This window comes from Taudactylus pleione, unplaced genomic scaffold (genome assembly GCF_031769625.1).
Source record: "Taudactylus pleione unplaced genomic scaffold, aTauple2 ptg000380l, whole genome shotgun sequence".
NCBI lineage: Eukaryota > Metazoa > Chordata > Amphibia > Anura > Myobatrachidae > Taudactylus > Taudactylus pleione.
This window is the reverse complement of record NW_028284781.1, coordinates 1,527,284-1,552,094: the sequence shown is the minus strand read 5'-3', so window position 1 is coordinate 1,552,094 and position 24,811 is coordinate 1,527,284. Positions and strand designations below refer to the sequence as shown.

At 43.3% G+C, this 24,811-nt stretch overlaps 1 protein-coding gene across 1 annotated transcript in view; it reads left to right on the top strand.

Annotated features, from left to right (window-relative positions):
- Positions 1–24,811, top strand: part of PTPRN2 (protein tyrosine phosphatase receptor type N2) — a 1,246,087-nt gene that overhangs the window by 432,042 nt on the left and 789,234 nt on the right. The gene's annotated exons all lie outside the window — the stretch shown is intronic.

Sequence of the window (24,811 nt, the reverse complement as noted above, 5' to 3'; positions counted from 1 at the left end):
TGCGGCTGTAAAAAAGGGAAATAGCCCCATACTCTTTAGATTACCCACAGATTATAGTTGTAATTTCACAAGGAGTCAACAATTGGATTTGAGCTGGGGTTTCCATGAAATTTGTGCAGCCCATAGAAGCAAGTTCATGTTTAGCTCACAGGATTGTAATTTCATTTCTGAATAAGCATTCTTAGATTGCGGTATTTTCTCAGTCTTGACATCCTGCCATGAAAAATGCATTTAAAAAAAATAAACCTTGTTAAAACTATAAAACTGAGAATTGAAATGTATGTCTATAGATTGTAATAATGCCAAAATGGTAAACTTGCTGAGTAGTAGAGACAAATATACTCTCTTAGATCATGAAGAAGTAGAGAAACATATCACATTGTCCTTTAAAGTGAAATACTTTTATTTAACATGTGCACGTTATTTGTCAGTTGTAAAATATCATGCAATCTACAATACTGTTCCTATGAGAAGAATAAACCAACATCTATACGGTCACTGTGACTAGTGGGGGGGAAGCGTGTACAAAGTCCAGGTTTGTTCTGGACCTGGATTGCCGATGTGATGCAGCTTCTCCCCAAGATGATCTAACCACCATCAGCCAGTGATGCAGCATCTAATGCAGGCACCAGTACCAACCATGGAATCAGGCCATTTCCCCACACGCTTGGCCACGTACCAATAGATCTACCACAGATCTGATTGTGACTGAGGTTCTGGTGTGAAGCATGATCTCCCACATACAAATTAAATTACACCTCCTATCTTCCAGGCGGCCGTCGTTAGGATCACTTGACCTGATGCCCACTTTCATTGGCGATGACACAGGCATCAGATGCACATTCAGATATTGATATCTCTGAGCAATATTTCCCTTGCAGATAACACAATGAAAACAATCTGCTGTTTATGAAATAGCCAAGATGGACAGTTTTATAATGAGATTTTCAGGTAACTTCTTTATGAGGATCAAAACAACTTTGTCAAAGTAGCAAATTCCTAGATTAATTGAAAACTGAAATAAAAATGTGAGTGGCCATGGAAATTTATTCATTTACTTTCATGGAACATTTTTTGATGTGTTCAGAATGTTCCTGGGAAATGAATTATTCTATTCAGCCTTCATCACAGATCAACTCCATGCACTATAGACCATGTAAGAGTCCATTGAATTTTATCTCTGTGTGAAAGTAATGGCTCAGATGTCCTTAAAGGGACATTCTAGAGAAACAACACTGACTGTATTCTAGGAAGCAGTATTCCCATATCTGATCCAATTAACATCCTTCTGTTGTTAATGTCCTTAATGTGTATTAGTAAACACATGAACTGTGCATTAAAATAGAACCAATGTAGTTCTTAATGGTGCATTGAAGATTTTAGAAATTATATGTAATAATGATAGCTCCCACCACAGTGCTCATTATCATGTAGATGGAAATGTACAGCAGCATTCCTCTGGCAGATTTCAATATTTCAATCGAGATATATATTAAAAAAGTGTCAATAATGTAGCATTGTTATAGCAACAATTGTGGTGATTTTATTTCCCCCCACTATCATTTGGAGGAAGCAGGAACAACAGTGCCAGCACTCCACATTGGGAGTTCTAATGCATTTCTATAATAGGGGAAACTTCTTACAGTGTAACAACGTTTATTAATTCAAATCACCAAATAGCACTAAAATGACCGCCAGCAAATAATTGTTATACTTGGTGTTTTCAGCTGATTTTCTACCAAATCAGTATGTAGCAGACCTTGAATTTTAACTACATACATCAAACTACAGTATGTACGCAAACTGTCCTGATTTTGGACTTTCCCACAATCAGGGCACCTCTCCCGATTTTCCTGGCTTGGAGGTATTCCCTTGCAAATGGTGTATTTGTGTAAAATGCAGATTGTGGGTGAGGCCTACGGGTGTAGCCATGCCCTACTTACCTTCAGCATCCCAGTGGTTGGGATGCTGGCACCGGGATTCTGACTGGTGTCGGTATTCTGTAATGTAATGTAAGCGTTGGCATCCAAAAGGGCCGGGATGCCGAACGCATTCCGTTCTGACTAATGTCACTGCCAGCAAGGATGTATAACTCTCTGTATAAAGGTTGTATAACTCTCTGAGTACTTCTCAGAGTATTATGACACCTATTTATTTAGTTTTGTGCTTGTTTGTTTCCTGTGAGCATGCTCTATAAAGTCTATATATGACCTTGTTCTCTCATGGCTTGCTCTGCCACTGACAATGGGCTTACGCAGAGTTGAATGCAAGTCGCCCGTAATTAAACCCACATTGCGTAATCTGATAAAAGGCGGATTTTCCCCGTATGTAGAGTTGTAGCATCTACGTGTCCACAGGCTCCTATCCATACTCTTAGTTTCTTATCCATCATCATTATCAGGGTGCACAAACACTATCACTGGTGCACAGAGATCCATATGGCAACATGTATGGAGTATGCATGATTCCATCAACACGCCCTTGCTAAACTTTGCCTAGGTGCAAATGCCCCATTACCACCCAGTTACACACCTTCAGCTGCATATAGTGATGGAAAGTTGAATTATTTTATCAGTAAATGCTGGACCTATTTGTCTATATATGTATTTGTTCTACCTTTAGTCAACTGCTGGATTGGTAGAACAATTGTTATGGCCACCACAGACCCTGTTTATTTACTGTCATTTACATAAGACTCGGAACATATTTTCACGCTGTGTGTTTGTTGCGTTTCAGTAATGGTGTTCCATTGTGCATACTGTGATACATCATCATGTCAGCTACCGACACATAGACTGCTGACCTAGAACACAATATAATGTAAGTGGGTAGAGGTGTGCCTTTTAGTTACTCAGACCTAGAAATCGAAAATATCCTATAGTAAGAAAAACTACTCCGCCATCTTACTGTAACATCTAATGAAGTATTTCTAAAGAAGAAAACAAATGGGAAATAATCTCTGATTTCAAAACACCTTTGCTTGAGACATAATTTATTTGGTGATTCCTGATCCAGCCATCACTAGGAAAAGCTGCAGTGAGCAATGACAATTCAGAGCTAAGAGCTCCCGGTCCCGGTCTCCATTCGATCTTAAACCGCAAATAGCTTACCAGTGGAGGAGATATGGACAGCGCTGGCAGTAGGCACGCACATTACAGCGGCCACCCGACTTGTGCTGGAAGCAGGTCCTGTATCAGTGCTTTATCCGCGGACCAGCAAGCGGTGTATGTAGTCATTTGACTGTGTGAATGAACTCGGCTCTGGAGTTGCAACCACAAAAGGACTGGGTAATTATTCTGGATGATCACCAGATAATTATATGTATATACCTTTTTCAAGAGAATTATGTGGTCACAATGCTCTAATTAAGTGGGAATGTCACCAATATTTTTCTCAAGCTCACAAATAAATACTAAGTCAGTAAATACTGGTATAAGTGACTAATTTCAGTGGTTAAATTAAGAACATTGACTAACAATATATGAAACCACTGGGCATATTCAAACATTTACTGTAATTATTTTAGTGGTATATATGTATTATCTACATGAATTTAATATATTGAATTTTATATTGTATGATTAAAGGTATTATCTCTTTTTAAATATAAATTGCAATAGAGGGCCTGATTCACTGTCGCAATATTGCGTACACACACAGTTCAACTACGGTAGCAAGCTAATCCATTGCGTAGAACGCAACAATCAGCCAATTGCATGCGTATTTGCAACTGCAATCCAAGATGAAACAGGCCCAGAGTCCTGACTGATTTATATTCACAATTATTATTGTTAAGTAATTAGCTTAGATTCTTACTTTACTTAAAATAGGTAGGTGTTTGATAAATGATAGTTAGGAGCTGATTATTTTGTAGTTTATCTCTATCCACTTTATCATTCTCCAAGGCTTAGTAAATTGACCCCTTAATATTACCTGAGACAAACTTAACAAGTTTGAAACTCAGTTTATACCTACTCTCATTACTGTTGAAAATACTAACTGCTTGGGCAAATTGTAGGTACAAGTCGAGCAATATAGGAAGGAATTATTTTAAAAAACAAAAGAATTAAAGTATTGGTCAATTATGACCAGCATCAAGTCTATAGCTGGATTAGTCAGAGGACGCAATATAGAGAACAGAGACCAGCCCCTAGATTGTTTCACCATTTGAAAACGGCACAAGCTTTAAGATATTCCAGCTCGTCAGCAAGTGATGATTTCACATACTGCAGTGCATCCCTTTGAGAGTGCATACCAGAGCACATACAGGCAGCCCTATTGCTGGCCCACAAGGAGGGGTGGTCAAATAAAACCACAAAAAAGCCCCAGCTGCCTAAGAAAACTTAGGGCCTGATTCAGACCCACTCGCGAGCGCACAGCACTCGCAAGCGGTTCGATGGTCCCCCACTGCGCATACGTACGCTGGAGCTGGCTCCGGCGTGCGCATGCGCGAGCCCCAGCGAGCTTCGGGCTCACTACAAGACGGGGCGGCTGTCGATATTGATTGACAGCTCGCCCTGTTTTGTAGACAGGGAGGGGGGTGGCTCACTGGGGCTTGAGGCAGACGAGACCCTACCACAAGGGTCTCGTCACAAGCCTGATGGTTGCGATGGTCGAGGCCATCGCGACCATCACCTGGCCGCTCGTAAAAGCTGTGGGAGGTCACCCACAGCTTAGCTCCGTCGCTCCTGGGCTCACTACAAGACGGGGCGGCTGTCGATATTGATTGACAGCTCGCCCTGTTTTGTAGGCGGGGAGGGGGGTGGCTATGCAAACGATGGGTGGGTATGCAAAAGAGTGATGTCAGTGGTGAGCTTCTGGCTCTATTAGAGCAGGAAGCTCACGGGCTTGTGGCAGACGAGACCCTACCGCAAGGGTCTCGTCGCAAGCCCGTTGGTGGCGATGGCCGAGACCATCGCGACCATCTCCTGGCTGCTCGTAAAAGCTGTGGGTGGTAACCCACAGCTTAGCGAGTGGCCAGGAGGCCGGATCCAATAAAAAAAAAATGCCCTGTTTCAGAGCGAGCGCTCTGAAAGAGGGTCCGGCTCTGAATCAGGGCCTTAGTCTTTAACATTTCATCAGTACCCCTTATCAGGCCCGTCAAGAGCTGTGCCGGGCCCCGGTAAAAAAGGGGGCGTGGCCTAATCGCGGGAGGTGTGGCCATGCCCCCTTTGGTAGGAGAAAAATGGTTGCGCCGGCGCTGTGCGCTGGCGAGGGGGGCACATTGCGCTCCCTCAGCCCGGCGCATAACAAGTGGGGGGTGTGATCAGCTTGATCGCTCCCCCCACAGGCATAGGAGACTGCTGCGGCTGCTTCTTAGCAGCCGCGAGCAGTCTCCCAGTGCAGCGTGTGCTGGGCTGCTGTGATGTAAGAGGGAGAGGGGAGCGGTGCTGGACCCAGGCCCCCGCCAGGCTCCTCCCGCAAGCCTGGGTCCGGGTAATTTGTACCCGCTCCTCCCCCCTCTCTGCGCCACTGTCGCTTACTGAAGCAGAAACGTCAAGACTCAGACTTGTTCCCACGTGCAACCACTATCCTTGTTAGTGGAAAATAAACACATTCAAATTACAGCATCAATTAAAACTAAAGGAACATTTTAGAAAACAAAGGGCCTGATTCAGACCCGGTTGCTAAGCTTTGAACACTCGCTAGGGGCGATTATCGCACATCTGTGCATGTGTATGCATCAAAGTACGCATGCGCGCCGCAAACCAGTCACTGCGGCCAGGAATCGTGCACTCGTAGTACACAGACTGGATGCTACTTTGAGTGACAGCGCCGTTTGTGGGTGATGACAGGGGAAGGTGCTTGTGAACGGGGGAGTGGATGTGTGAACGCAGGCGTGTCTGAGCATCAAAACAGAGTTTAATGGGTGTGCATAATTAGCATGGAAGCGTCATTGTACACGTCACTTGGTTGTTTTTTAGCCTGAACTGATGGGTCTCGATGTTACAGATTAATCAGACACTTCCTGGAGATGACGTGTGCTAAGAGAGAAAGGTGGGCGGCTTAATACTCCTGCGTACGCTCACTGCCGTCGCCCTCTAACACATAGAGGGCGTCCTTAAGCCAGACAGTGCGATCTCGGGATTTGCATACCCGGACCCTTTTGGCAGCAAGCGTTCACAGCTTAGCGACCGGGTCTGAATCAGGCCCAGAGTTCTTTGTCTTTGACTACTACAACCCCTATAGATACACCAGACAAACTTCGGAGGTTACAACTGAAATCCAAATTTGAACCTATTTCTACAAATGCCTCTATTAAAATCTTTACACAATTTTTAGAATCTTCAGTTTCACCATGTCATGATGATGGACAAGAGGTACATCCAAACCTCACCAAGCAAGAATTTGAGGCTTTTAAAGCCCTAAGCAAAAGAAATGATATATCATCAGAGGAGCTAATAAGGGCAGCTCAATTGTTGTGCAGAATTTAGCATCATATCAACAAGAAATAGAGCATCAGTCAAGTGATTCCAACACGTACAATCTTTTGTCCTATAATTGGACATAGTCCTGTCCCAGAAATATATTATATCTGAGCTCTGATGGTAGAAAATCGTCTTAGCCCTGTATTATATACTGTTTCTTATGATGGGTACTGGCCGATAATGACCAGCATCAAGTCTATAGCTGGATTAGTCAGATGACGCAATATAGGGAACAGAGATTGTTTCACCATTTGAAAATGGCACAAGGTTTAAGAGATTCCAGCACGTCCCTGAGTAGGGTGGGTGTAGAGATGGTAGCAAATCCAGAGGAGTTTGGAAGGCTGATAGACTTGAATGAAGAGATGAGCTTTGAAGAGACATTTGAAGCCTAGTGGCTAATGTAATATGAAGTGAGAGTGTGTTCCGTAGGTTGAGAGCAGCAGGGAAAAATCCTGGCGATGGGAGTGCAAAAAAGTAGTCAGTGTGTTAGTAATGCTGTGGTAGTTGGCATACCGAAGGGGGTGGGAGGTAGCTAGAAACGAGGTTGGGGATGCAGAGAAAGAGGAGTTGCTGATGGCATGTAGGTTAAGGTGAAGAGTTTGAACTTAATCCTGGAGGAGACAGGGAGCCAGTGTAGTGATTGGCAGAGAGGAAAGTAAAATATGCATAAAGGAGTTTACAGTAATTGAGATGTGAAATAATAAGGGAGTGAATGATGGTGTCCTTAGCTTACAGGTCATATTAGAGGCCAAAGTTCTGATGAGACCACTAATTAGAAAAAAGTGTAGAGTAAGAAGAGTAGAGGGCCAAGAACAGATCCTTGGGTGACTCCGATAGGAAAGGGAAGAGAGGGAAGCATAATCAGAAGTTGATACAGAAGATGAATTGTTTGTGACATTGGAGATAAACCAAGAGAGGGCAGAGTTATGCAGGCTGGTGGAATAAAGGATTTGCAAGGGAAGAAGGTGTCTATGGTATCAAAGGCAGAAGAGAGGCTGAGAAATATGAGAATGTAGAAGTGACCCTTTTCCTAAACAGTGAGAAGATCATTGGTGACTTTGGTGAGGGATGTTTCTGGGAGAGATTGAAAGACAGACTGAACTGGGTCAAGAAAGGAGTGAGAGGAGTGGAAGGTGGTGACATTTTTGTAAATACGCTTAAAAATCTTGGGAGCGAAATAACTGAAATAGGTTGGCAATTATAGATACAGTGCTTTTTTTTTTAAAGTTGACAGGTGGCAGTACTCACCAAACGTTCCAAGTGACAAGTTAGATAGTAGCTCCCGTTCTCTGGACAAGTCTTCAGATGCATTTGAAACCTGCTCTTTTACATTGTGCAGTCAATATCAGGCTAATTACCTAAGGAAAGCCATATTCAGTTTGATTATTGATATATGCCTGCCCCTTCGGTGGATGCTCTGTGACCCTTCATACATTGTGACAGCCAAAGCTTAGCTCTCCCCCCCCACCTTCATGAACACACTTTCCCTCTGTGTATAGAGTGCTCTCTTTTCTGGAGCAGAGAGTGGGGGGGGGGGGGAATTTGTTCAATGCTGTGGTCTGTCGGCTCTGTTGGTGTAGAGCAGAGATTTTCAACCTTTCTCAACCCATAGCACACTGAACAAGATGTTAAAATTGTGGCACACCATCAGTTTTTGTAAGTAGAGATGTTATCATTATGCCACACTGTAATGCAGGTTTATATGATGTTACACATACAGTGCCACCGTTCACATATTGCCACATAATGCCCCCTAGTTTAACATTTACCACACAGTGCCCCAGCTCACATAATGCCATCAATGTTCCTAGTTCACATAATGCCACACAGTGCCCCAATTCACGATATGCCACACAGCACCCACAGTTCACATTATGTTACATAGTACCACCAGTTCACATTGTTCACACAATGCTACACAGTGGTCCCCAGTTCATTACACGGAAGTAAGAATGTGTTAGAAGACTGACAATACTTCAGGATGTACCACGGCTTGAGCTGACAGCTCAGTTGAATACTCAGGAGTAGAATAGTAGACTCAGGGGGTCATTCAGGCCCGCTCAGGAGCACAGGACGCTCGCAAGCGGGTCGATGTTGCCCCACTGCGCATGCGCACGATGGAGGGAGCTCGTTGTGCGCATGCGCGAGACCCGGATAGCGACGGGCTCTCCGTCGCTCCGGGTCTCGCACCAAAGGGGGCGTGCTGTCGATGTTGATTGACAGCACGCCCCCTTTGGTGGGCATGCCGGGGGCGTGGCTGCCAGACGGAGGCGTTCCCATGGGAACGCCTACCGTCTGAAGCCGTCCCCACTGACATCACTAGTGACGTCAGTGGGAGTGATTTTGGCTCTGATAGAGCCAAAATCACTCCTGGGCTTGCGGCAGCGAGACCCTACCGCAGGGTCTCCGTCGCAAGCCCGATGGTCGCGATGGTCTTGACCATTGCGACCATCATCAGGGACGCTCGCATAAGCTGTGGGTGGTCACCCACAGCTATGCGAGCGTCCAGGAGGGCGCTCCATTTTCATGGAGGAGGGCCCTGATTCAGAGCGAGCGCTCTGGTCAGAGCGTTCGGCTCTGAATCAGGCCCTCAGTTGCTTGAGCAGTATTAACTGCAGGTGGTGCTAGTGAGCACTTGCTGATAAGAAGTAGTGGTACTTGATATTGAGCAGTGTGAATTGCAGGTAGTGCTGGTGAGCAGTTGCTGAGAAGAAATAGGAAAGCTTGATACAGATGTGTCCTCATACATCTAGCCTCCTTGCACGTTAAACAGCCCTTCAAGTTGCGCCTTGCCGTGGCGTGACTCGGTAGAGCCATTTTTTCGTGCAACTTTTTACCTTCAAATGCATCTTATTCGCACAGTAATGCAACTATGTAGCCCAAGCAGTTTCTGCTGATTAAAATGATATGCAGCATGCTTATATTCTGTGACTGACTGTGGGTGTATCTGTATGCAAAATGCTACGTTACAGTGTCAGCGGCTGTAACACCAGTCTCAGTCGCACACAGAATATAGGCATGCTGCATATCATTTTAATCAGCAGAAGCTGCTTGTGCTACACATTTGCATTGTTGTGCCAATAAGACACATCTGAAGATATAAAGTTGCACGGAAAGATGCTCGGCGAGTTACATTGAGCTCCCGCATTATGTGTAGCGCGAATTGTAGAGGATAGATGTATGTGGGCACATCTGTACTTGAACAGTATGAACTGCAGGTGAACTAATGAGCACTTGGCTGAATAGAAATAACAGTTACAGGCTGGAATCCATAGTTAACGACTGCAGGATGGAACAGTACTGTGCTATAGTGGAATGGATAGTGCAGATGCAATTCAGTTTACCCGAAGGCTGTTTTGGCAAACACAGGAAAGGATGCAGAATGCAGCAGGACTTGCTGGTACTGAGGTACAGTATAACAGCAGTGGATGGTCGACACTCTGTGGAGCCAATCTCTGGAAGCTGCAGTCGGGAACAACAGGCAGGAGTCATCAGAAGTTGAACTGGCGTTGAGTCATGGCCACTGAGAAATGTATATAAGATGCCCTTGTTGTGGATTGGATACAGGAGTCATGTGCTGGAGATTCGGAGCAGGATTGGAGGAACCGTGATCACCTGAGTCTGAGCAAGACGGCAGCCCCCATGTCCCGGAGGTGCCCGCTCCAGATGAAAGTAAACAACCACCTAAGTGGATCTTGTAGCTGGGAACATGTCCTGCAGCTACTGGTCAGTGATGTACTGCTATAAAACACCACAGTTTGTTGCATAAACAGGTTTTGTGGCAGGGTTGTTCTTGGGGAGAGACACAAACAGGCACTGCTCTGCCCCTCCTGCACTCTGAATTTGTGTAGATGCACCTGAGGAGGTTCCTCTTTACAAACTTGATGGGCTCCTCTCACCAAGCCCCTGTCTCCTCCCAGGGGCACAGAGATGGTGGGGGAGTGGGCACTAAATACCCGGGCCCAGGCTTGATGGAGCCCCCCTCCCTTACCTGTCAGCAGCAATGTCACTGTCTCTTCAGTCCAGCACACTTTTGTGTGCTGGGTTGCAGTGGAACCAGGGAGGCTCCTACTGCTGATCACCAACAGCAGCAGTCTCCTCTGGCTGCGCGAGGGAGAGGGTGAGCGATTATACTGATCACACTCCTAACTGGATTTGACACTGGCTGAGGGGTACATCCTCAAAGGCTCTAGCCTTGTTTGAAGTTATTCTTATGTATTGTTCTCTCTGAATAATTTTTGCTTGGTCTATGGGCCTGATTCAGAGCTCGTAAGCGGCTCGTGAGCGATATTCGCACAACTGCGCATGCGTATGGGTCATAATGCGCATGCGCAAACCAGTCATTGCGGTCGGAAATCATGCGCTCGCAAAACAGCGAGGGGCTGCTAATTTGTTTGACAGAATGTACCATTTGTGGGTGGTAACAGGGGAAGGTGCTTGAAAACGGGGGAGCGGAGATCCGAACGCAGGCGTGCCTAACGGTAAAAAGGGCGTTTAATGGGAGTGCATAATTAGTAAAGGAGCGTTATCGACCACGTCACTTGGTTGTCTTTTAGCCTGAACTGATCGCAGTGACTGCGGTAGGAAAATCCTACCACAACCACTGCGAGCAGTTCTGATGCCTTTCGATGTTCCTGATTAATCGAATAAATACCGGAGATGACGTGTGATGTGAACGGCAAAGGGGCGTCTTAACAAGATAGCGAGCGCATTTTTCATTTGCTCGCTCAGACGTAGAGGCGTCAACAAACCGCAAAGAGCGAGCGCTCAATTTAAATAGCCGGCCCCTTTTTTGGAACGACTGTCCGTAAATAGCGTCCGGCTCTGAATCAGGCCCTATGTTTTCTTTTTTTCTTTGGCAAACTATAGAAGAAAAGAAAAAATAGGGAAACCCAATAAATGTATATTTTAAATTTAAAAAAATAAAAATAAAACTTTAATCAAGAAATTGTCTTTTGCGTAACTTCCCTCTGCATCCTTAGTTTATACAAGTTATTAATGTCAGAAGATGGAAGCGGTGTACAAACTAATAACTGGAGAAAAATGATTTAAAGGTGCATACACACGTAACTATTTTGTAACCAACGATTTTCTGTCAGATTTTCCCTTGAAAAAGTGAGCGATTTTTGAAGTGTAATGAACGATGAACGAAAAATGTTCCTTCCCTTAATGAAAATAGTTATGTTGGACAGTCTGAAATGGACGATGAATGATAACTACAAACTATAAACGGGAGCGCGCTTGAACGATTATCGTTCATCGTTATAACTCAGAAACTGAATGATTTTTTGAACGATAACGACGTCGTTAACAACAAATCGTTAAAAAAATCGTTACGTGTGTATGCACCATAACTCTTAGCTGCATGTTTGTATTTTGCATTTAAATTAGATGAAAATATTTTTATTTCTTTTTAATGTTACTATTTACATAGTAATAGACATGTTCAAAATGTTTACGGGTATTTTGCACATATTTCAAGCTGTGTACTTTTTATTTGTTATGACTATACCCTGATTGTGAACATTGGCGAATCCAATATCTAATTTGTATGAAACGATCATATAACCAGCTCAGTTTAGCTTGTCACCTCTTATTTCTTGCTAAGTCTACATAGCAAACAAGGAAATAGGGGTGTATTTTGATGTGAATTCTATATGACACATCTAGATCCTCTCTTCTCTAATAGCCCCGGAGAGTTAATTCCCATCTATTCTGTTCCATTACTACATTAGGTGGGCCTTTCTAAGTTTTAGTAATCTTCGCTGACCTTCCCAGGTGAGAGCCTGAAATTGATTTTTACAAAGTGTCACCTGGGTTGTAATTGGTTCAGACTTGCATCTGTCTCAGTTAAGATGCGTATTCATCACGCCCAGTGGGGCAATGTGAACAACATGGGGATCATTTATACTGTGAAAAGCAGTAAATATGTTAATTTCCTGAGATTTCAAACACTTTTATACATGATTCTGCTGTTTTTCATTTTATTTTTTAAAGAAATAAGAAAAGAAAAAACATTTTAATATTTGTACCTTGCATCATAATATCACGCATGCTCTAGCAAAAGGACTCCAAATAGCAATATATCAACTGTCTATAAAATGTAATATGAATATGGTACTTATTTTGCTATAAGTCCAATTTTTGTTTTATATGATATACACTACCGTTCAAAAGTTTGGGGTCACTTAGAAATTTCCTTATTTTTGAAAGAAAAGCACTGTTTTTTTCAATGAAGATAACATTACATTAAAACATTAAATTAAATACAACGTCTGTTTTTAAAGGAATATCTACATAGGTGTTAGAGGCCCATTTCCAGCAACCATCACTCCAGTGTTTTAATGGTACATTGTGTTTGCTAAGTGCATTAGAAGACTAATGGATGATTAGAAAACCCTTGAAAACCCTTGTGCAATTATGTTAGTACAGCTGAAAACGGGTTTGCTCATTAGAGAAGCTATAAAGCTGGCCTTCCTTTGAGCTAGTTGAGTATCTGGAGCATCACATTTGTGGGTTCGATTATACTCTCCAAATGGCCAGATAAAAAGAACTTTCATGTGAAACTCAACAGTCTATCCTTGTTCTTAGAAATGAAGGCTATTCCATGCGAGAAATTGCCAAGAAACTGAACATTTCCTACAACGGTGTGTACTACTCCCTTCAGAGAACAGCACAAACAGGCTCTAACCAGAGTAGAAAGAGAAGTGGGAGACCCCGGTGAACAACTGTGGAAGAAGACAAGTACATTAGAGTTTCTAGTTTGAGAAATAGATGCCTCACAAGTCCTCAACTGGCAGCTTCATTAAATGGTACCCGCAAAGTGCCAGTGTCAACGTCTACAGTGAAGAGGCGACTCCGGGATGCTGGCCTTCTAGGCAGAGTATGAAAGAAAAAGCCATATCTGAGACTGGCCAATAAAAGGAAAAGATTAATATGGGCAAAAGAACACAGACATTGGACAGAGGAAGATTGGAAAAAAGTGTTATGGACAGACAAATCGAAGTTTGAGGTGTTTGGATCATACAGAGGAACATTTGTGAGATGCAGAACTAGTGAAAAGATGCTGGAAGAGTGTCAAGCATGGTGCAGGTAATGTAATGGTCTGGGGCTGCTTTGGTGCTGGTAAAGTGGGAGATTTGTACAAGATAAAAGGGATTTTGAATAAGGAAGGCTATCACTCCATATTGCAACGCCATGCCATACCCTGTGGACAGCGTGTGATTGGAGCCAATTTCCACCTCCAACAGGACAATGACCCAAAGCACACCTCCAAATTATGAAAGAACTATTTAGGAAAGAAGCAGGCAGCTGGTATTCTGTCTGTAATGGAGTGGCCAGCGCAGTCACCAGAACTCAACCCTATTGAGCTGTTGTGGGAGCAGCTTGACTGAATAGTGCGCAAGAAGTGCCCATCAAGCCAATCCAACTTGTGGGAGGTGCTTCAGGAAGCGTGGGGTGAAATCTCTTCAGATTACCTCAACAAATTAACATCTAGAGTGCCAAAGGTCTGCAATGCTGTCATTGCTGCAAAAGGAGCATTCTTTGACAAAAGAAAAGTTTGAAGGACAAAATTATTATTTCAAATAAAAATCATTATTTCTAACCTTGCCAATGTCTTGACTATATGTTCTATTCATTTTGCAACTCATTTGATAAATAAAAGTAAATTTTCATGTAAAACACAAAATTGTCTGGGTGACCCCAAACTTTTGAACGGTAGTGTATACACTGTTGCACCTTGTTGTATACAACGCTCAGTTATGGCCCCCATACACTAGCGTCAGATTGTCGCGATCCACAGATGCCGGGTTGCAGGATCGGTGAAATCCAACATGTTGGATTTCACTTATTTTCCGTTCACGATCAAAATATGATAGTGATTTGCAAATCGGTGAAATTTTACATGTATAATTTCACCGATCCTCCGACGGATCGCGGAACAACGATGGCCGCTGGTTGGTATTTCTGCCCGGCGGATCACTGTTTCTGATCTGATCGCAGGAACTGGCAATCAGTCATTAGGTGTATGGGGGCCTTTACTCTGAGGCATGGAGGTATAGAAGCACCAACCCCTTCTGACCAGGCTGAGTCTGGTTCCCATTATTACAGGTGGAAGTCACGCTGCAGGTTTCTCTGTTATAGTGCGATCCAGCAAAGCCATTCTAACCTGGTGCTAGTTTGAAGTCTAGCAGGTGGAAGCCATGGTGGTCCTACTGATTTGACCTAACCAGAGGTTTTGCGGAAAGTATACTGCACCTAAACTCTTTTGCTCAGTTTCATACTTACCTAGTTTTTGTAGCTGCCCTAAGGGAGATAGCAGAATGGAGGTCAAGGGGGCAGGCATAGTGATTCAAGTCATCATAGATCTGCCCCCCCCCACTGCAAAATGCTGACCATTGTCTATCAGTAGTGGTGGCTGGATATAATGACATGTTTCACCACAAATACCATCATTATATCACCATTCTCCTACTTTCCAGGATCAGGGAGGGTGGACTACTCGCCTGTGAGTCTGGTGAAACAAGTATGTCGATGTTAGAAGAGAGTATCATAGTTTTGACACTACAGGTTGAGTCTCCCATATCCAAAATACTTGGGACCAGGGGTATTTTGAATAACAGAATATTCTGTATTTTGGAATATTTTCATATCATAATGAAATATCTTGGGAATGGGACCCCAATATACACACAGAAGGCATTTATGTGTTATATACACCTTATACACACAGCTTACAGGTAATTTATACAATATTTTCAATAATTTTGTGGCTCTAGCAAAGTTTCTGTACAGAAATTATATTCATTTATGTTTCATATACACCTTATACACACAGCCTGAAGGTAATTTTATTCAATATGTTTAATAATTTGTGCCTTTGACAAAGTTTGTGTACATTGAACCATCAAAAATCAAAGGTTTCATTATCTCAGTCATGACAAAATTATTCCGTATTTCGGGATATTCCGTATTTCGGAATATTTGGATATGGGAGACTCAACCTGTGCTATATTACATGAGCTGATCTGAGTTTGAGGAACCAACAATGCAACCATAGAAACATAGAATTTGACGGCAGATAAGAACCACTTGGCCCATTTAGTCTGCCCCATTTTTAAACATATTGTTACCTCAACCCTTATTGATCCTTACTTCTTCTGAAGGATATCCTTATGTCTATCCCATGCATGTTTAAAGTGCTCCACCTCTGATGGGAGGCTATTCCACTTGTCCACTACCCTTTCTGTGAAGTAATTTTTCTTCAAATTTCCCCTGAACCTACCACCCTCCAGTTTCAGAACATGTCCTCTTTTTCTAATACTTCTCTTTCTTTGAAGAATGTCTCCTTCCTTTACCTTGTTAAAACCCTTTATATATTTGAACGTTTCTATCATGTCCCCCCTTTCCCTTCTCTGCTCCAAACTATACAAACTAACTATAACCATATTAGACTAGGTCTTCGGTTTATTTAATGGATAGGACACTAGAATGAGAGTAATGTAAAAATAAACAATGGCTCGCCCAGTTGCTGCCGCAGGAAGCATAAATCATATACTGTCACAGGCTCAGACCAGCTGAGGTCAGATGCAGGGAGAAGGCAAGGCAGTCTATTTACCAATCAAGACCTGTGACTGAAGATGAGACAATCCGTTTTACCAGCAGGGGTATGTGGCTGCAGATGAGACAATCTGAATTACCGGCAGGGGTATGTTTATGCAGATGAGACAATCTGAATTACCAGCAAGGGTATGTGGCTGCAGATGAGACAATCTGAATTACCGGCAGGGGTATGTGGCTGCAGATGAGACAATCTGAATTACCAGCAGGGATATGTGGCTGCAGATGAGACAATCTGAATTACCAGCAGGGGTACGTGGCTGCAGATGAGACAATCTGAATTACCGGCAGGGGTATGTTTATGCAGATGAGACAATCTGAATTACCAGCAAGGGTATGTGGCTGCAGATGAGACAATCTGAATTACCGGCAGGGGTATGTGGATGCAGATGAGACAATCTGAATTACCAGCAGGGATATGTGGCTGCAGATGAGACAATCTGAATTACCAGCAGGGGTATGTGGCTGCAGATGAGACAATCTGAATTACCAGCAGGGTTATGTGGCTGCAGATGAGACAATCTGAATTACCAGCAGGGGTATGTGACTGCAGATGAGACAATCTGAATTACCAGCAGGGGTATGTGGCCGCAGATGAGACAATCTGAATTACCAGCAGAGGTCTGTGACTGCAGATGAGACAATCTGAATTACCAGCAGGGGTATGTGACTGCAGATGAGACAATCTGAATTACCAGCAGGGTATGTGGATGCAGATGAGACAATCTGAATTACCAGCAGGGGTATGTGGCCGCAGATGAGACAATCTGAATTACCAGCAGGGGTATGTGACTGCAGATGAGACAATCTGAATTACCAGCAGGGGTATGTGGCTGCAGATGAGACAATCTGAATTACCAGCAGGGGTATGTGGCCGCAGATGAGACAATCTGAATTACCAGCAGGGGTATGGGGTTGCAGATGAGACAATCTGAATTACCAGCAGGGGTATGTGGCTGCAGATGAGACAATCCATTTACCAGCAGAGGTCTGTGGCAGGAGAAGTGCAAATCCGTTTACCAGCAGGATCACAGACACTTGGGAAACACTGACTAAAGATACTGTGAGCAGGATCGGAGGCACTTTGGAATTGCTGAAAGGATGCAGGGAGCAGAATCAGAGGCACTTTGGAAATACTGACTGGAAAATATTGTGAGCACGATCAGAGGAACTTCACTTTGGAAATGCTGACGGCAGATACTGTGAGCAGGATCAGAGGCCCTATGGAAATGTTGCAAGGATACTGAGTTGAAAGTACTGACAAGGGTGGGGCAGATGGGTTGAGTACGGGATGCACTCTGGATCCCGGCGGTCAGAATCCCGATGATGGCATCCCAATAGGGTAAGGAAACCGGCACTTGTCAGTCAGTATCCTAACTCTCCCCCTCTCCCTACCCATAACCCTCCCTCCCCGGTGCCTGAACCTAACCCTTACTCCTAGTGCCTAATTCTAACCCTTAACCCCGCTACTTGCTGACGCTGGGATTCTGACAGTTGTTGGGATTCCGGCTCTGGCAACCTAAGTACTGCCATACACTGTCGGGATATTGACCGGGTCCCAGTCAGACTATAATCATCCAAGGGAGATTAGTGAGACCAGACTATAAAGTGCTTGATTGAATCAAGTGGCTCACTCCCATGACTAACATGATCAGCTGCACACATTGAGTGTTTCAAAATGGCGACACCCATGACAGAAGCTCATGGTAACTACTCTAACCAGATACACTGCCCAACTGAAATGCAATGTACAGAGAATTGCACATGAGAAGAACCTCATGACTAACCTTGGGGTGCATTGTCTTGAGCAATGCGGCACCTCCTGTGGAATTTAACACTTGGCTAAACTTTTCCATGAATATGATGGGAGATATACTAAGCCTTGGAGAGAGATAAAGTGGAGAGAGATAGAAGAAGTATCAACCAGTCTGCTACTAACTTCCATCTACCCCATAGTGTTCTTTACTCCTCGGATAAATATTGTCATAAGGATATAGACATCTATATGTCAGTTTAGTCTCCAGAATTTCTTAGAGCATATTTATCAATATTATTTTTATTTTTTAAATAATGTGCAAATGGTAATTTTCACACCATTTACACATTATTTTAGTGTCACAGAAATGTACCAAATGGGCAATTGGAGTAGTATTCGTGAAAAAAAAAAAACCTCCTCCAAGCACTCAATATCACATTTTGTTAGTAAGCAGATCGCATTTTCCATACTTGTCATGAGAAATGTGATCTGCTCAAATTTACCAAAGTAAATTGTAAATAAATACTAGGAAGGAGCACTGCGATAATAACACTATCTGAAGATGCCGTTATGCAGGCTTTCCCCCCCTCCCATTTCACCTTCCCTAGCTCAGCCTTTCCTGTCTGCTGACAGGGAAAGCAGAGCCCAGAGTAAGCTTCTGTGATCACCCATGTGCATCTGATAGACCACAGATTGATCACAGTAAAAAGAAAAATAGTATAAAAATAAAAAACACTTACCTGCCCCAAGGTGATCGATGATCCTTTGAGCGCCTCTGTGACTTGGTCATCTGATCGCTGTGTTCTGTAACCCTGGTCAGCTGATCTATAAAGTGAAATGAGATGCTGTGAAGTCCAGGAAAACATCTAATTTTACAGTACCGATTAGATGACTGGTGTCACAGAGCAGGAGCACAGCCATCATATGACCGGATCACCGAATAGCTCACCAATCACCGGTGCCTAGGTGCAGGTAAGTGTGTTAGCTTAACGGAGCAGATGGGAGAGAGGGAATAGCCGGAAGCACATGCTTTTATTTACTGAATATTTTCTTTCAAAAATACAATGTTAAGTGTGTGGGGGGGAGGGGGGAGGATTCGCAGGGACAGAGCTTTCTCACAAATTATGTCCCTGCAAGCGATATTTGATACATTCATGCAATGTATTCAAATATCACATTGCATATTTGGGCGAGTTTATCACCTTTTATCTACATCTGAGATGCGGATTGTGATAAATATGCCCCTTAGTCACGACAAAAACTGGTCTCTAGGAAAAGCTTGTTAGAGAAAAGGAGAGAGGCTGAAAATGACATAATTCCTCTTCTATAAATTGCTCGTTAGCGCTGCGCCTTTCAATTTAAAAATAATATTTAGTTTAACAATTGAGGGAGAACGTACTAGAACATAATGCGATGCTGGCCAGTCATTTTGTTCTTCCGATGAGCTGTTGTTTACACAATAATTACCCGTGGGCAGTTAGTTACTGAACATGCAGCACAGAAGATCACAGCATAGGTCAGAAAAGTCACTATTTGTAGATGTAAGGCTGCTGAGTCTGTAGATGAATAGAATGGATTTTTTTCCTAGCTAATTCCATACATCTATTCCATACAGATAACGTGTGACGTCAATCCGCAAGCTATGAAAGTCTTTTTTAGTTCCTTTTGCGCAAACTGCTGGGATTTGACCCTCTGCTACTGTGTTTCGCTTAGCAATCGCTTCCTCACCCACTGCGTTTAAAAATAAACCCCTTATTTCTGTAGGAACTACATAATAAATAAACAATTTCCTTTTTTTTTAGCAGTGCTTTTAATGTTCCGTTTTTTTTTAACTCCATCCGTGCCAGTGATCCATATGAATGAGCATACGTGCCTGCAGCTGCGTACTCCTACTCTCCTTTATTGTGTTATTCTGTTGTCAATAGCTTAGTGCTTATGGGGATATGCCAGGCAGAAGCCATTAACATAATGACACTATTGTATGAAAAGAGAAATTTGAATTAGCATACATAAAATAATTAGTATATACGTATGTTCATAAGCTATTATAAAGATTTATGCTTTCAATCATGATATACAACTTCATGAACTGGTTACATCATTAATGGCAGAGGGTCATTTCCAAATATAAAAAGTTGCATCTAGTCCATACTTACTTACCCTCCCAGAAGTGCCGGGAGCCCCCCGCACCACCAGAAGAGTATCCACATCTCCCGAATCCCGCCCACTTCCTAGTGGGCAGGATGGAGAGATAAATGCAGGGAATCACGTCAGAATTGATGTGACTCGCGGCTCCGTATGGAGGGGGTGGAGCTAAAGGACGCGAAAATGCGCCCTTTTGCCCCGTCTCCTCATCACGCTCCTGCGATTCGCGGTAAAATGCGGGGACGGGGCTAAATGACATAGTAAGTCGGCCCAGCCCCCCTAAGCATACACCAGTGTCTGCTCCCCGGGCATCTCCCAGGGAGCAGATAAGTAAAGTAGGTAAGTATGGTATAGTCTAGGGATGTGCAGGCTCGGATAGGTTCGAGTTTGCAAGCCGAGTTTGGATTTTTCCCTCAAAAAAAACGGAACTCAGAAAGAGGCAAAACGTCATCTTGCAAACTCGGCGTGCTAACTCGAACCTATCCAAGCCTGCACATCCCTAGTATAGTCCAATCACAATTTTGCAATCTTCTACCTAAATCATACTTACCAACATCTATATCATAATGCTTTGATGTCTCCAACATGGGCAGTGCGCGGGACCCCTGCAAATGGATCCCATTGCCGTTGCGGGACAGTCATCCTGCAGTGATCCACTAGGTATAGTGAAGAGGGGACAGGAGTGGGTGAGCTGGAGTGATCTGGTCCATTTTACTATTATTGAAATAATTTCCAAGGACACTTTACTGCGACTTTCACAAATGAAATGCTGAGAAGGTAGGTGTGGCCATCTCAATTTGCATAATGTACAGAGGGACAATTATTCACAACAGGGCATGATCACATCCCCACTCACTTGGCCATACACACTCTAGTACTGGGCCACAAAGATCTCATGGCGGACCTGCTCTACAAATAGCGGCCACTGATTGGCTGGCGGCTCTGGCTAATGACAGATGCCACGAGGAGCCTCCTGTCATTAGCCGGGTAGCAATGTATGTGGTAACCAGCGTGGTATTGCTCATTCCAGCATTCCTGCACTAGCTGGTACTGCTCATCCCAGCATTCCTGCACTAGCTGGTACTGCTCATCCCAGCGTTCTTGCACTAGCTGGTACTGCTCATCCCAGCATTCCTGCACTAGCTGGTACTGCTCATCCCAGCGTTCCTACACTAGCTGGTACTGCTCATCCCAGTATTCCTGCACTAGCTGGTACTGCCCATCCCAGCGTTCCTGCTCTAACTGATACTGCTCATCCCAGCGTTCCTGCACTAGCTGGCACTGCTCAATCCAGCATTTCTGCACTAGCTGGTACTGCTCATTGCAGCCTTCCTGCACTATCTGGTACTGCTCCTCCCAGCATTCCTGCACTAGCTGGTACTGCTCATCCTAGCGTTCCTGCACTAGCTGGTACTGCTCCGCATCCCAGCAATCCTGCACTAGCTGGTTCTGTTCTGCAACCCAGCTCTACTACTTACTCATAGTGTCATCCTGAATGAAGAGGAGTCATATCAAGCCTCCTAGTTTTCAACCTAGCCTCTCTAGTCCTACTAGTCAGAGTCTGTTCACAAATCCCAGCCTGACACAAACACAGAGGCTCTGGATTTAATATGAACTTGCATGAGTCATCAAGTTTGCTCAGACTTAGGTGAAAATTATACTGTTGCAGCTTTCTCACAGGATTTTTGTAGACTGCCAATTTCCACTTAAGCCAACCCCGAAACCTGTGTAATTTATGAGTGTCCCCATTTTAGGGATTGTGTGATAGTGAGTGGCCCTGGTGAAGTTCTTCCTAGGCAAAAACCTAATCCTGGTCAAACTACACCACTATTCCAAATTTGGTGGAGCTAGGTCCAAAACTGTGGCCCTTCATAAAGGACATATAGACGGACAGACAGACGCGCTTTCTTGCTTAGTATATATATATATATATATAATAAGCGTGAAAGCGCTTCAGATATACATATATCTAAGTATAGCTATATATATATATCAATATATATATATACAGTCAGGTGCATAAATATTGGGACACTGACAGAATTTTCATATTTTGGCCTCTATTCACCACCACAATGGCTTTAAAATGAAACAAACAAGATGTGCTTTAACTGCAGACTTTCAGATTTAATTTGAGGGTAATTACATCCAAATCAGGTGAACGGTGTAGGAATTACAACGGGTTCTATATGTGCCTCCCACTTTTTAAGAGGCCAAAAGTAATGGGACTATCAATTCAGAAGCTATTTCATGGATAGGTGTGGGCTATTCCCTCGTTATTTTATTATCAATTAAGCAGGTAAAAGGTCTGGAGTTGATTCTAGGTGTGACATTTACATTTGGAATCAGTTGCTGTCGACTCTCAATATGAGATCCAAAGAGCTGTCACTATCAGTGAAGCAAGCCATCATTAGGCTGAAAAATCAAAACAAACCCATCAGAGAGATAGCAAAAACATAAGGTGTGGCCAAATCAACTGTTTGGAACATTCTTAAAAACAAAGAACGCACCGGAGAGCTCAGCAACACCAAAAGACCCGGAAGACCACGGAAAACAACTGTGGTGGATGACAGAAGAATTATTTCCCTGGTGAAGAAAAACCCCTTCACAACAGTTGGCCAAATCAAGAACACTCTCCAGGAGGTAGGTGTATATGTGTCAAAGTTAACAATCAAGAGAAGACTTCACAAGAGTGAATATAGAGGGCTCACCACAAAATGTAAACCATTGGTGAGCCACAAAAACAGGAAGACCAGATTAGAGTTTGCCAAACAACATCTAAAAAAGCCATTACAGTTCTGGAACAACATCCAATGGACAGATGAGACAAAGATCAACTTGTACCAGAGTGAATTGAAGAGAAGAGTATGGAGGAGGAAAGGAATTGCTCATGATTCAAAACATACCACCTCATCAGTGAAGCATGGTGGTGGTAGTGTCATGGCGTGGGCATGTATGGCTGCCAATGGAACTGGTTCCCTTGTATTTATTGATGATGTGACTGCTGACAAAAGCAGCAGAATGAATTCTGAAGTGTTTCGGGCAATATTATATGCTCATATTCAGTCAAATGCTTCAGAACTCATTGGACGGCGCTTCACAGTGCAGATGGACAATGACCCGAAGCATACTGCAAAAGCAACCAAAGCGTTTTTTAAGGCTAAAAAGTGGAATGTTATGCAATGGCCAAGTCAATCCCGTGACCTGAATCTGATTGAGCATGCATTTCACTTGATGAAGACAAAACTGAAGGGAAAATGCCCCAAGAACAAGCAGGAACTGAAGACATTTGCAGTAGAGGCCTGGCAGAGCATCACCAGGGATGAAACCCAGCGTCTGGTGATGTCTATGCTTTCCAGACTTCAGGCTGTAATTGCCTGCAAAGGATTTGCAACAAAGTATTAAAAAGTGAAAGTTAGATTTAGGATTGTTTAGTTTGTCCCATTACTTTTGGCCCCTTAAAAAATTGGGAGGCACATATAGAAACCGTTGTAATTCCTACACCGTTCACCTGATTTGGATGTAATTACCCTCAAATTAAATCTGAAAGTCTGCAGGTAAAGCACATCTTGTTTGTTTCATTTCAAAGCCATTGTGGTGGTGAATAGAGGCCAAAATATGAAAATTCTGTCAATGTCCCAATATTTATGCACCTGACTGTATATATATATATTTTATAGGCATGGTACAAGCAGTGCTCAATACAATAATTACAATTATACATGGTGCAAGGGTCCATATATATATATATATATATATATACCTCACAACTGTCCCGCATTCAGCGGGACAGTCGCGTTTTTCTGGGACTGTCCCGCTGTCCCACTCGTGGGCCGCAGTTTCCCGCGGTGGGCAGGGAGTTGGGGGAAGCATACTCGCTGCTCTGCATAGCAGAGCAGCGAGTATGCAGAGCAAGAATAGATGTTGTGCACGTGCGCACAGCATCTATTTACAATACGGGGGGAAGTTCGAGGGCAGCCCAGCATCTCGGAGATGCTGGGCACGCCCCTTAGTGGGGGGGTGTTATCAGGCCCTGCCCACTTTACTATCAGGCCATGCCCCCTTTTCGGGCGCGCGCGCTTCGGATGCGCATATGTCCCGAATCTACTGGGACAAATGTTGTGAGGTATGTATATATGTGTACAGTAGATATAAATTGAACAAAAGTGTGCTTATTATGGTAATAAACACATGAAAGCCTTCGTTTCAACACTGTAAGGGGTAAATTTACTAAAGTGAGAGTTTTTAGAAGTGAGTTTTAAAAGTGATGTTGCCCATAGCAACCAATCAGATGCTACTTAACATTTAAATAGCACCTTCTTGAAGATAATAGCTAGAATCTGATTGGTTGCTATAGGCAACATCACTTTTCAAACTCACTTCTAAAAACTCTCACTTTAGTAAATTTACCCCTAAGTGTTACTTTCTCTCTCTCTATCTCTTTGTATAAAACAACAATCTCTGTAACGGCACTCTTTGGACATAACGTGTTATGTTGCCTGAGGACGGGTATTAAAACCTGAAACGTTGCAGTAAAGGTCATGGAGTGATTGACTTACAGTATATATATACATATATATATATATATATATTTATATACTGTATGTTTATATATATACATACATACACACGTACATACAAACACATACACACACACTAATATATATATAATGTTTAATCATCCTTGGATGTACTGTACCAGGGCATAATAATAAGCTCCTAAGAATTTCATTTACATTTTATTGTTTGTCTTCTTGCTAGAAAATTCAGGTGATTTATCATTTTTGCTGGAACACCTGATCCCCGTCCCCTAGATATTACACTCTCTATGTGACAGGAATATAGCGAGCTATGGCTTTTA